The 13,140-nt window shown below is 42.6% G+C and overlaps 1 protein-coding gene across 3 annotated transcripts in view; it reads left to right on the forward strand.

The window, feature by feature from the left end:
* Positions 1-6,109: 6,109 nt before the first annotated feature.
* The window catches only part of ENOX1 (ecto-NOX disulfide-thiol exchanger 1), a 571,933-nt gene continuing 564,902 nt past the window's right edge, over positions 6,110-13,140 (forward strand). For all 3 annotated transcript variants that reach the window (XM_047723525.1, XM_047723524.1, XM_047723527.1), the window contains exon 1: positions 6,110-6,228. The gene's annotated coding sequence lies outside the window, so the exon portion shown is untranslated. The remainder of the gene's footprint in view (positions 6,229-13,140) is intronic.

The following is a 13,140-nucleotide window of genomic DNA, read 5'->3' on the forward strand; positions in this document are numbered from 1 at the left end:
TTTTAAGATTTTATTTATTCATTCAACACAGAGAGAGAGAGATCACAAGTAGGCAGAGAGGCAGGCAGAGAGAGAGGAGGAAGCAGGCTCCCCGCTGAGCAGAGAGCCCAGATGCAGATGCGGGGCTGGATCCCAGGACCCTGGGATCATGACCTGAGCATAAGGCAGAGGCTTAACCCACTGAGCCACCCAGGCACCCTGACTTAAATGACTTTTAAAAGAATAAATCTATGCCAATAAAATATCTGGAAGGGTATATACCAAAATAGTAATGGTGGTTGGTTCCTGAGAGGTGATGTTACAGTAAATTTTCTCTTCTTTATACATTTCTGTATTGCCTATTTTTTCCCCCAGTGAGCACACACACTGCTTTTACAATTAAGGGCGAGAAAACAGTGAATATTCTTGTTTAAAAAAATTACTATTGGTATTAATCTGTAAAATAAATGTTCGCATAGCTATATTAGCAGGGCAAAGCAGCACTGGGGAGGCAGAATCTGTGTTACAGAAAAAAACAGAGACTAATCAAAAACAAATGAACATTAAAAGCTTGGGTTTTGCCATAGCAGTAGAATTTATAGAATTACAGCACCTCTAGAATTATGAAACCCACAATTTTCTGCATATGTCCGTTTCTGCCAACCTTTGGTTGTCTGTGGTTTTCCTAAAATATTCTTGGAAAGGACTCCTGGGAATCATCAAACCAGTTCAACATTATTTAAGTTATAATCTAACAAAAGCTCCCAGAATTTCTGTGGGAACCTCCCATTCATGTATGTGTTCCAATTTTCTGCCACATGTATGTTTTTTTTAATTATTAAGATCCAAAATTGCTGAGTCACTTAGCTCCTACAATGAGAGGGACCCTTTGTCACACTATTCCATGTAATTGTCTTAAGAAATGAGGCAGTTATTATTCTCCACATTACACAGGAGGACCACCTGATGCTCAGAAAGTGAGTTGCCCAAAGTCTCACAGGAAGTCGTTGGCCAGGTTAGGATTGAACTTAGATCTTATGACATGGTGCCCAGTGCTACTTTCATATGACACCAAGCCTCTGGAAGGGTAGAAAGACATGACTGACAGTCTTGGTTTCCCTACATGAAGCCTCTGGGGTCCATGGGTAGGCAGGCTATGTAAAGTGTTCATATACATGGATGGCTGGGCTTTCCACAGGTCTAATTTTGTGACCAACTTTATGTCTGTGCCACCCTATGAGTGGGAGGGGAGATCATGGTGATACTGCCTTAACCATGAAAATGTCTCATTTCCGGTTGTTACTTTTCTGTTCTTCATCATTTTGTCATGAATTGAGTGAAGGAATTGTATTTTTAAAAGTTATATTAACCAGGGTGCTTGGGTGGCTTAGTGGGTGAAGCGTCTACCTTCAACTCAGGTCATGACCCCAAGGTCCTGGGAGTAAGGAATTTTAAGGAGAGTACTTAATAAAATATTACATTAACATATAATGCTAAATAATAAATATTATAATATTAATTTTATATTTATTTATAATTTTAAATGAAATATATGTAAAATTCTCCGATAATAGATTGCTGGGTCTTTGTAGATCTAGAAATTTCATTAAACATAGGTACCCCTACTAATTCTTTGATGAATGGAATTATGAACTCTAGTATATTCTAATCAATTCCATTTTGCTGAAGGATCCTGTGATAGGTAATCCATAGCCCCCATGGCCAACATAGTCCATTTTTTCTTGTCAGTAATTTTCTTTGTATCTTCAATCTAACATTCAGAATACAACAATAAACTTGCTTTTTACATTACAGATCCTGCAATAATCTACATGATTACTACTAGGGAATATGAATATGAAAACATGCATATAGACATTGGCAACTAATAATCAGTTTTCAATGGAATGGTTTATTTAACAAATGGCTTAGTAAGTTGTATTGGTAATTCAAATCGAGGTTTGTTGTTCATGGTCAAGTGCTAAATTATGCTTAGTTTCACTTTTTTGTTCCTAAGAATAATGATAGCTAGACTGTAGGCTCTTTAAAGGCAGCGATAGATGGCATTTTATATTTTATTGGTAACAACCACAGCATGAGAAATAGAATTGATTATGAATTAGGTACTCAATAAATACTTGTTTGGTTTACTGATTTGCTTATGCATCTTTTTGGTGTTGACAATCAAATAAATTATCAGATTAAAAATAAAAGTGAGGGTATTAGTAAATCTACCAGTTCATCTCTCTGTAGCTTTAAATGTCAGTGAGCAAAGGGTGTATATTAGGCAGGGGTTCTTAACCTCAGTTTCAGAGGAGATTCCTCTAACTCCTGAAATTTTATTAAAAAAAATTTTTTTAGGGGCGCCTGGGTGGCTCAGTGGGTTAAGCCGCTGCCTTCGGCTCAGGTCATGATCTCAGGGTCCTGGGATCGAGTCCCGCATCGGGCTCTCTGCTCAGCAGTGAGCCTGCTTCCCTCTCTCTCTCTCTGCCTGCCTCTCTACTTGTGATCTCTCTCTGTCAAATAAATAAATAAAATCTTAAAAAAAAAAAAAATTTTTTTATATCTTCGTACGTTCAGTTTCCTGAGGAGAGGATACATAGCTTTCTTCTGCTTGCAGGAAATCCATCACTCTATCATAAACTATTTAAAACTAGTGGTATTTCATATATTCATCCACAACCTAAATATCAGCACTGATGATGATAAAAACCTGTCTACTTTGCTTTCTTTCTCTGATTTTCTTCTTGTTGCTGTTGTTCTTTCTCTGACTTTTGGCTTTGCTAAAGATGGCTGATCTTCAGTCAGAATCAAGCTGCCTGGAACAAAGTGAGTTATAAAAGCATGAAAGCAAACAGGATGACTTGAACCTTCTCCTTGTTCTCATGCTATCCTCTGTGTACTGAGTTGGCACTTGTGTCTAGGTGCAGGTCAAGGATTCTTATCATATAAAACTGGAATGGACAAAGTGATCTGGAAACTAATTATGGGAGAAATTAACTGTCTCCTTATGCGTGCTCACAACACTAAAATCAACAGCAGCACCTCAGCTAACGGTTCCTGCCTCCTCACTTCAGGAAATTTGGGGCAGTCAGCTTCCAGCATGAGGAGTTGACTTTGGACTTCCTGGGACATCTCATCTAAGCCTAAATTTGCCAGTTCAGAGGTAGAAAGCTTTTTTTTTTTTTTTTTTTAGAATAACAGAACAGATTAGTTAGTTGTGGTCAAATCAGGTTAAAGTGTTTCTCTGCATATCCCACCTTTCCTCAGTACTGTGTTGTTAAGAAAGTTAATGTTTCACTAGTTTATTGCACTGCTGCAAATTGAAAAAAGCAGTTATGTTAAGGAGCAAGGCCCTTTTAGGAAGAAAAATAGGACCTTTATGATTATGCTATTGATTCTCAGTCCAATTTATAATAACATGTAACAATGAATCTCTTAGTAGCCCATTTTATTATTTAGTGTTTAAGTAGCTTGAGGACCTATGATTTATAGCATTTTAATTCTACCTGTTTCTCCAAACTTTTATCCTTAAGTGGGTCATAAACACTATACATATCTTATGATGTTAGCCTTTCTATTGTTTATCTTTTAAACTAACATAAATTAAGCTTGTGATAAGCCTACTTATTTTAAAATATTGACTTCTTAAAAATGTATTTATTTTTATAAAGACCACTCTTTGGTGGTCATCAGAGAAGTTAAAACTTTGTTACATTCTTCATCCCACTCAGTAAGACAAGCACCTGGAAAGCCTAAAGGCAACTTTCTAAGGAAAACAAAGCTTTAAAATTATTTTGTAAGATTTTGACTCATACCTAAAATGTTGACTGTCGAGAATCTATTTGGTGTGTCAGAGTTTTTCTGCTCCCCCTGCAAGTTCTAGAGCTTCTTTTCAAGTAAAAATTTTAAATATCATATATTTGTGTTCAACATAAAAAAGCACATGAATTCCATATCACAACAAAGGGCTCCTAAGAAGACTGTAAATTGAGGGACAGAAGAGAAGTTATTTAAAGGGATCCCCACTAGAGAACACAGTGGCAGCTCCCAAATAAATCCATTTTAATTTTCACTTTATTTCAGTTATATTTCAAAGCTGTGATATCATGAGTGGAGAGAGAAGCAGCTCATAGAAGAGGCTGAGTTCAAAGGAATTGAAATTTAGCATGGAATGTAAAATTGAGGATTTTTACTTCTAAGAGGGTGATTGTAGAAATACCAAGGCTGAAGAATGTCGGCTTGGTGCTACAGCAGAAATAGTAGTCTGGGTTGACCCTACATATATTGGTCAGTGTCCACCAAGTAAATCTCTTTACAGGAGAAAAGCTTGTAACTGGCAAGCTAGTAGGAATGTGCATTTCTCTGAAAACGTTTTTTCCTGTCCTTCTGTTCTAAAAGGGACATTATTAATTGCTAACGAACAGTGACTTTCCTGTTTTAAGAGGTTAGATTTCCCCAGGACTGAAATAAAGCATGCTTTAGCCTTCTTACACCCAGGATATCCCATTGGGTTCCCTGCAGCATGCTCCCTTGCCCCCTTTGGTAAGGCTGCACCATGGGTCAGTACTCCCTGTAGTCTTTTTTTTATGCTGGTGCTCTGGCTGCTAGAGGGGAAAATAGCCACACACAGGGAAATGGTGCAAGTTTAAATCAAGTAAGCCTAGTGGGGTGGTAATGACTTTCCCAGCATCCAAGTCTTTGCCTTCAGGACATGTGAAGCTAGAAAACAATATCATTCATTCAACATTTATAGAAAACACACAATGTACATGGTACTGTGCTAAGTACTGGAGGGTATGCAAAGGTATGCAAAGCACAATCCTTGCGCAAAGGAATCCTGCCAAGAAGGGTATTTTCAAGTATTACTCAAACCTTATGATATTTCAAGAAATTCTTGGATGAATAAAATTGTACTTAGAATTTAAAATAAGTGTGGAAAGAATACTGCTAGAACAATATATCTTTTAGGAGGGAGGGGGTGTAAATGTGTTTAAGATTTTTATTTCTAAGGTGTATACAGTGTGGCTTGGATGAATGGAGGAGTGTGGGGTTTTACAGGCCAACAGCGGCCCCAGGATGGCCGCACAGGCCGCTTCCTGGCAGAGCCTGACTTCAAAGAGGCAGTGCTCGGCTGCCTGCACACAGCTGAATCCGAACAAAGAAAAGACTGGCACTTTTACCTGGGAAGTGGATTAACTTTGAGGAAAAGTGGCCTCCGAGGAGAAAAAGAGGCAGCATTCTACCTGGAGTGAGAAACACCCTCCCTTCCTCTGGACCATGCAAGCTCACCTCACCCACTACAGACCTCACCCTTGCCCCCGCCCCACATCCCTACAAACTAGAGGCGGTGGGCCGCGCTCGGTGGAGTTCCACCGCCCATTCCACTCCCGCAGCACTTGCACACGCCGACTCCAGCCGGTAGTCGGCCACGTGCGCTCGGGTCCTCTGCTCGGCCCCTTAGTGGGCCGAGAGACTCCAAGGTTGCAGTGACAACCATGGGGTCCTATTTTCTGTTCCCCCGCGCTCAGCCAAGAAGTCCGGAGCAGCCGCGGCGGTGGCGGGAGCGAGCAGCTCGGCCCCTCCCTAGAGGGGGCAGCGCGACCGAGGGCTGCGGGCACCGCCTCTGCTGCATCCGTGGCTGCGCTCTCGGCTGGGCTCCGACTCGCTCGGATCCGGAGCCCGCGCTCTGTGCTGCCTTCCCTTCCCCCTCTGCCGCCGCCCCACGGGCAGCCCCCCCCCCCCCCCCCCCGCCCCGCAAGACGCGTGTTCGATCCTCCTTCTCTGGCTTTACGGATTTCCGGGGGCAAAGAATTTTGCCTCGGTCCCTACGAGCATCTCTTGTCCTCTCTCCCCCTCCCCTCGCGACTCCTCCACCCCGTGGGCGCGCGCGCGCGCGCGCGTACACACACACACACACACACACACACTCACACTCGCAGGCGCGCGTGCGCACGCCCGCGCGCCCCGAGCCGTGGAGTCTCCAGCAGATCCCACTCTCTCGGGCGCCGCTACTCACACAGGCTTCCAGTCGCCACGGGGCGTCCTCTGTCTGCGGCAGCGGCGGCGGAGGCAGCAGTGGGAACCGCAGCTGCAGCCTGGCCGCGTCTTGCAGCTTCGTGCCCGGGACGGAGTCTGGGAGAAGCGGAGAAGGAGGACGCCGAGGCGAGGAGGAACCGCGCCGCGCCCAGCGCCCGGCTCCCGGCTCCGCGCGGCGGGCTGCCCCCGCTCCCGGTACCGCAGCTCCAGGTAAGCAAGCAGCCCCGGGGCCCGCAGCATCCCTGGGGTGTCGGAGCTCGGAGCCGGGTTTCCCCGGTCCCGCCCCCGCCACGGCCCGGGACAGAGGCTTGGAGGGGAGTGGGCTCCGGGGAGGGGGAGGGGAATGGAGCTAGAGGTAAGGCTGGTGGGGAGGGGTGCGTGGAAGCTTCGGGGCTTCCGCGCAGTCCCCCGTGCCCTTCCCGCTCTATCCTAGCTCCAGCCCTGTCACTTTTACGAGCCTGGGGGTGCCCGGCGCCCCAGACTGCTGTTCCCCGCTCTCCCCGCCGCCGCCGCCAGCCAGTGTTGGCTCCGAGCTCCGCGCCCACCGCGCGCTTCCCACCTCCCCTGCACCTTGGACAGCGCACCCAGCCGCCCGCCGCCCCCTGCACAGCACCCGGGACGGCGTCCTGCTCGCGCAGCCCTCAGGCTGTCCTCTTCTTTCCCGATTGTCACCCTCCCGCCCTGTATCCCTTGTCCTCACTGTCTCGGCGGACTCCGCTGTGGTGCGGGCCGGAAACTTTACTCCCCTTCTCCTCTGCGCTAGGTAGTGTTGTTATTTGTGACTGTCCCCTAACACGGGGAACTCAGACACCTTGGACGTGTCTTTCTCGGCGGGAGCGGTCCTGGCCCGCCGTGCAGGAGGCAGAGGAGGCACTGGGCAGCTGGACTCAGTGGCTGCCAGGGTGCAGAGCCCGCGCCTTAGGTCCTGGACGCCTGCCGCCTCTCCGCCTCCCTGCCTCGCTGGACTCGACACGTGCGCGCCTCCCACGGACGCGGCCCCTCCCCGACCACCCCACGTCCTCCCCCTGCACCGGCCACGGCCACCCCATAGGTTGGACACCCGGAGTTCGCGGGTTCTGATTGGCTGAAGGCGTAACCCCGCCTCCTTCCCGGAGGGGGGTGGTTCTGGAGTGTTGTGGTTGTCATCCCGCGGCGCGCACATGGGGGAAGTGGGGTAGACAGGTGGGGAATCCGGGTGGGTAGGGTACCCGCGTCTACACCGCTGTGTGTAGTCACTCACCTACCCTCTTTCCTCCAAATACATTCCTGCTTTTCTCCCTATCTCTCAACATTCTACTGCTGTAATTAAAAAAACAAAAAACAAAAATTGGCTCGCAACCCTACTTTTATTAATACTGCATTCGTTCCGGTGGTAGAAGTTTTTAAAGCATATCTAGAAGAATTGAGGGTACCAAGTGGGTATGCAGAGGTTCGTGGCAAACTGGGCTGCAGGTTTGAGTCCAGTAGTTCTGAGAAAGTAATGGGTGGCTAAGAGATCTGAAGAGGATGGAGAAAGTGGGATGGATTTTGTTCCTTGTGAGAAGGAAGGACACAGGTGGGCGAGCTTGGGAAGCGGAGGGAGAAAAAATGGGTCACTTACGGGGTGAATGTGAAGGAGAAACCCGGATGGGTATTGGGGGGGCGGGTGGGTTGTGTTGAAGAAGGCTCTGTCCCAGAAAAGGGGTAGTTTTGGACAATATTTTGATCATTATTAGCACACTTTGTTTCTGTTTTGCTAGCGCTGTCCTTTTGATATGAGACTTCATAGTAATAATGTCAATTCATTTAATAGATTTTGTTTATTCCAGTTTGTTGTAATATATAGATGTGCAAGTGGTAATGAATTTCAAAAAGTTAAATTTTAAAAGTTCCTTTAGAGGGATGCACTAAATAGTTAAGGCAAAGTGCTTTTGAAATATTGTGAAAGAAGACGGATGAGCATTGCATAAAATCCAAAGATTGTTCTGGAGTTATTTAGGTCCTTTGCAGAAATATATATATGTATGCATAAATGATACTGATTTCTTCATTTCAGAACGTGATTGCCTCTAGCATTTTCAGGCTTCAATTCCTTCAGGCTGTTTTGATGTTGTGTCTGTACATCTAAGAATATTGTAATTCTTATCTTTAGAAGCCTTGTCAGTGCAAAACAAACAGCAACTGATGCAAGTTAATGTTGACAACTTTATATTGAGTACACTGTTATTTTATTTGCAAGCTAGTGAGATATGCAAGAATAACATAGCATGACTGTTATTCCCCAGGGACCCATATCAAAACAAAGTGAGAATCACATGAGGCTATTCCAGGGAGAACAATTCAATTATTTTAAAAATGAATGTATTTTAAGATTCTTGGGTGTAAATAGCAACCGAATTTTTCTGTTTCAATTATTATCTTTGTACATAGTGACAGCACATGATAAGTCACACAGCATGTTAAGTATATTTAGGTAATTCCAAAGTAGATAGTAAAGTCTTTCCATTTATTATTGTTTTTATGTAAGTAGACAGAATTGCTTCCTGACTGTAGGACTTTGATTCAAGGGACATATTTGATACATGTGGCAAAATGGAAATTATTGCTATTGTTGAAAAAATAATTCTTACTATGTTTTCATATTCCTAAGTCATGCCTTGATTTGCCTTCAAGGGATTTAGAGTCTAGTTTTTGGCCTCTCAAATTTAGATAGGTTTTGAGGTAGGTAGAAAAACAGTGTCTATAGTCACACATATACATATGCATAAATGCAAAATATATGTATGTATGTCCACATACAGCTGTATATGTATATACATAATTTTGTGGTACATTCAGTGTATTTATTTATATGTTATTGTCATTCTTAAAATTTTTTTTTTTTTTTATCATTCTTAAAATTTTTTCTCATTTCTTCTTGTCCAAAAGGTGGCCCTGTTTTAAACGTAGGAAGCATTACCAGGAGTAGAATTGGCCAATAGATCATGGAAACAGACAATAGTATTTTGTTGCTTGGCAACCACCTACTGTGAATGAAAAACAAAGCAGTGACAGCTGCTTCCACATCCTGATACCCATACTGTAGCTCAAGCATTGAAACCCTCCAAGTGAGACAGATTTAAATTTCATTTGAGTAAGGTGAAGCTGTTTCTTTTTTGGGATGTTTTTAAAAAGAGTATTTAAAATTTTTATTGTAATAAGAATTATATTGTGATTGTGGGATGAAATGAAGCATCTAATTCCAATTGCCCTCTTAAGCCTAGTATAAACTGAAAAATGCAAGATTGGGAGGACTGTTTAGACCCTTCTCATTCTTCCCTTTATAGTCATTAAACACTGTAAGCACATTTTCTGCTGCCATCAGGTGCTCTTAGGATTTTATAAAAACTTGAGTTCTCTATGATATCTAAATAGATAGCTGGATTTTACTCTTAGCAGGGAATTAGAGATTCATGTGGTGGCCTCTTTCATTTTATGGGACACTGAGGCACAGTGAGGTGATGTGACTTGAACCTGGTGACTAAGCCATCTCCAGAATGTCTTCCCTTGGGTCACACTTGGAAATTTTTTCCATTTCCTCCCTGGAATCACTCTTGTTCTTGAGTTATATAAAGTTTATATAAAAAAGATTTTTATCCTGATAAAGATACTTAGCAAATACAGGAATTCTTGGGCATAAACATTTAGTATTGACATCAGGCTAGATTTTGGTGTTAGATGCATTGTATATCCTGTGTTCTTCCTCCCATCTATGGAAGTCCAGATGGGAGGACCGTGACTCCCACCTTTTTCCCCAAAATGGGGAAGCCCTGTCCCTTGCTTTGCTAATTGTTTACACCTCTGTGTAATCTTTAATGATCCATTATTCTCTGTGTGAATTTTAAACAGGAATAAGATTGAAGATCGTGTTGGTCAGCTTGTATGCTGGTGAGAGTTTAAACAGTACAGCTAATTAATCACCTGTTCTGGTCTTCTGTCTGCAATGTGATAGACATACTGTGGGTATAGTGATTTGGGCTCTTGAAAGTACATGGGACAGACTGTGTCTCTCTGCATAAAATTCATTTCAGTCTTTTATCAAAGCTATCTTGCCAAAGGTGTTACCTGAAGCATGTTGGTGGAGGACAGATCATCTATCTGTGTGAGATGGTAGTAGTGCCGATTGTTGATTCACTCAGCAAAATGATAATGAATAAGTTATTGGGCAGCAAACTTGGATCACATATGCATTATTAAGCATTTCTTCTAAAACTTAGGAAATGTATTGCCTGTGTGATACATTTTGAGGTTCCTTATACTATTTTAAATGATGTGTATTTCACTGTTTATTATTTATGTCAAACATATGCATTTAACTTTAACAACTTAGATAGAAAAACTTGAAGTGGACTGCTTGGAGAAACAATAAAGTGACAGTATTAAGTAACATCGAAGAACCATTTTCACCAGAAAAGCATGCACTTTAGCAGATTTGTAGGGGGGAATAAATTGATTTAGAGCATGTTTAACCTAGTTTTAGAAGCCTGCTATTAACTTGTTCTAGCTAGGAGGATTTTCAAACAGAATAATAATTTGGTGGATTTCAAGTGAACTTCACTGATTTTTTAACCATTTTCCATAGTCTGGTTATAGTTTGTCTGGGCAAGTACTTGTTTTGGATCCTGTAGGATTAATCTGAATTTTAAGGTTGTTATTATTTTTTTTATTTCTGAACCATTTCTCTTTGCAGGGAATGATGTGAAATATTCTGATGTTCATCCATAATTTAGCCCACTGGAATTTTGGTATTTAACGACACTCTCCCATCTTCATGTACAGGATAATATATGTGTATGTAAATGTACGAACACACAATACTTACTTTTTTCCCCTTCTGTTGTTTTCATCCTTGTAATAGAACACTAAAAGACTTGATTTATGCTTTTTTTCATACAGTAAAAAAAAGCTTTAAACAAGATATTTACGTTTTCAATTTCCTTATGTCTGCTTCTGCTGTTATAACCTGTAAACTCTCACCCACACAAGTAGGACGGTTGCTAAAAAAACAAGCAAATAAATAAATATACATCCAAGCAGTATTTGTTATCCCCCAAGCTAACCAGGAAATTGTATTTTCTCATTCTTAGACACACATATCCTTCCACACACATATCTACATACACATTGAGTTTAAGGTCCTGTAGACTCTTTTTTTGGTGTGGGACAGTGAGAGCGAGGTGGGGGAAGGGGAGTGGGGGAAGAGAACCCCAAGCAAGCTCCATGCCCAGTGCAGAGCCCAACACCAGGCTCAATCTCAGTACCCTGAGATCATGACCTGAGCCAAAATCAAGAGGTGGGCCCTTAATCAACTGAGCCACCCAAGTGCCCCAGTCCTGTTAGACACTTTCAAGAGTGGATGGAAATAGTGTTTTTATTGGGAGCCCTGTGCATGCTAATGCTGATATATTAAGTAAAGTGGATATATTCAGATTTTCAGAAATATAGTAGCACAGGAAGAATTAAATTGAATTATTCCCTTTGGAAAATTCTCACATTATGCTAAGAACATAACCCACGCCTTCTATAACAATACCCAGTAGCTACAACAGAGCCTAGCATGTGGTAGACATTCAGTGTGTGTTTTGTGGAATATACATCTGCCCTCCTTCTTGATATAATGTTGCAAACATTTCAGTCTGTATCTGTGTGAATTGTAAAAGTTGAGACCATAGAGAAGAAATTACTCTGGTTTTCTAATTGTTTCTGGCACTATATTAAAAAAAATAACTTGGCCAGTGAGATATTGTGGAATATACTTCTTGTCAGTGCAGGAAGTTATACCAGGGGTATTGATTTTTCACAAATACAGCCATCCTAAGTACAGAATAGCTCTTTAATAGCCCACAGCAGCAGAACAAAGGTTATGGCAGCTAGTCCAAAGGAATACTTTATTTAGTTGGAGCTGGAAGGTGAAGTTTGCTAGCCCCAGTGTAATTATCCAGACTGGAATGTGGCCAAGGGACTGTGGTTAACGTCCCAAACAGTGGGAAAAAAGCCACGGATGAGGTCTTTAGTGACTACGAGTGGCCAGACCTCTGCTTTGGTCTCATTTGCAAGAGAGCACCTTTATAGTAGCTTAAAAACCACAGCAGCTCTTTTGCAATTAAGGGTAGAGCCCAAAGTTACCACTAGATCCCAGGAACCAAGTTTGTGGTCCTTGAAGGAAGTCATAATCCCAAGAGTTCAGTGGCTTTGAAATAAGACTTTCTTCTTTGTCCTGTTCCATCTTTGGAAGTAGGTGGAGAGTAATAGTGTCTTTATGGACAGCTCTGGCAGAACCACAAGGTAGGTTAAGTTTGACATGCTTCCGGTTAGTCCTAAATATCCTTCACCTTTCTACCACTACCTAGCTGGTTATCTCCTCTGTAGGGATTCATTAATAGTTTCATATCAGCAAAGCTCCAACAGATTGCTTTCCTGTGTTCCCCTTTTCTGTGAAAGTGGAGAGTTAGCCCTGACATGTTTTTTAAAAACACTTCTCTATGTTGCACCTGGGGCCATACCAGGTTGGGGAGAGGGAGGTACCACATCCAAAGGGCGGGAACTGAATCATGTTCCCTGTTTGCCCATCTCTATTAAAAGACCCCACTTTTGGGGGAAGAAAACATGTTAAAGTGTGTACTGAGAAAAGTTATAGTACTTTTCTGGAGGGATTCCCTAGTCTCTTGCATACATTAGGTGCTCAATATATATTTGTTTAATTTCACTAGTAGAATTGCACCTACTATTTTTTTTTAAACATTTTATTTATTTATTTGTCAGAGAGAGAGAGGGAGAGAGAGTAAGCACAGGCAGACAGAATGGCAGGCAGAGGCAGAGGGAGAAGCAGGCTCCCTGATGAGCAAGGAGCTCATCAGGATTTCTGGAGGAATTCCCTAGTCTCTTGCATACATTAGGTGCTCAATATATATTTGTTTAATTTCACTAGTAGAATTGCACCTACTATTTTTTTAAAACATTTTATTTATTTATTTGTCAGAGAGAGAGAGGGAGAGAGAGCAAGCACAGGCAGACAGAATGGCAGGCAGAGGCAGAGGGAGAAGCAGGCTCCCTGATGAGCAAGGAGCCCGATGTGGGACTCAATCCCAGGACGCTGGGATCATG

This window comes from Lutra lutra, chromosome 3, assembly GCF_902655055.1.
Source record: "Lutra lutra chromosome 3, mLutLut1.2, whole genome shotgun sequence".
Taxonomy (NCBI): domain Eukaryota; kingdom Metazoa; phylum Chordata; class Mammalia; order Carnivora; family Mustelidae; genus Lutra; species Lutra lutra.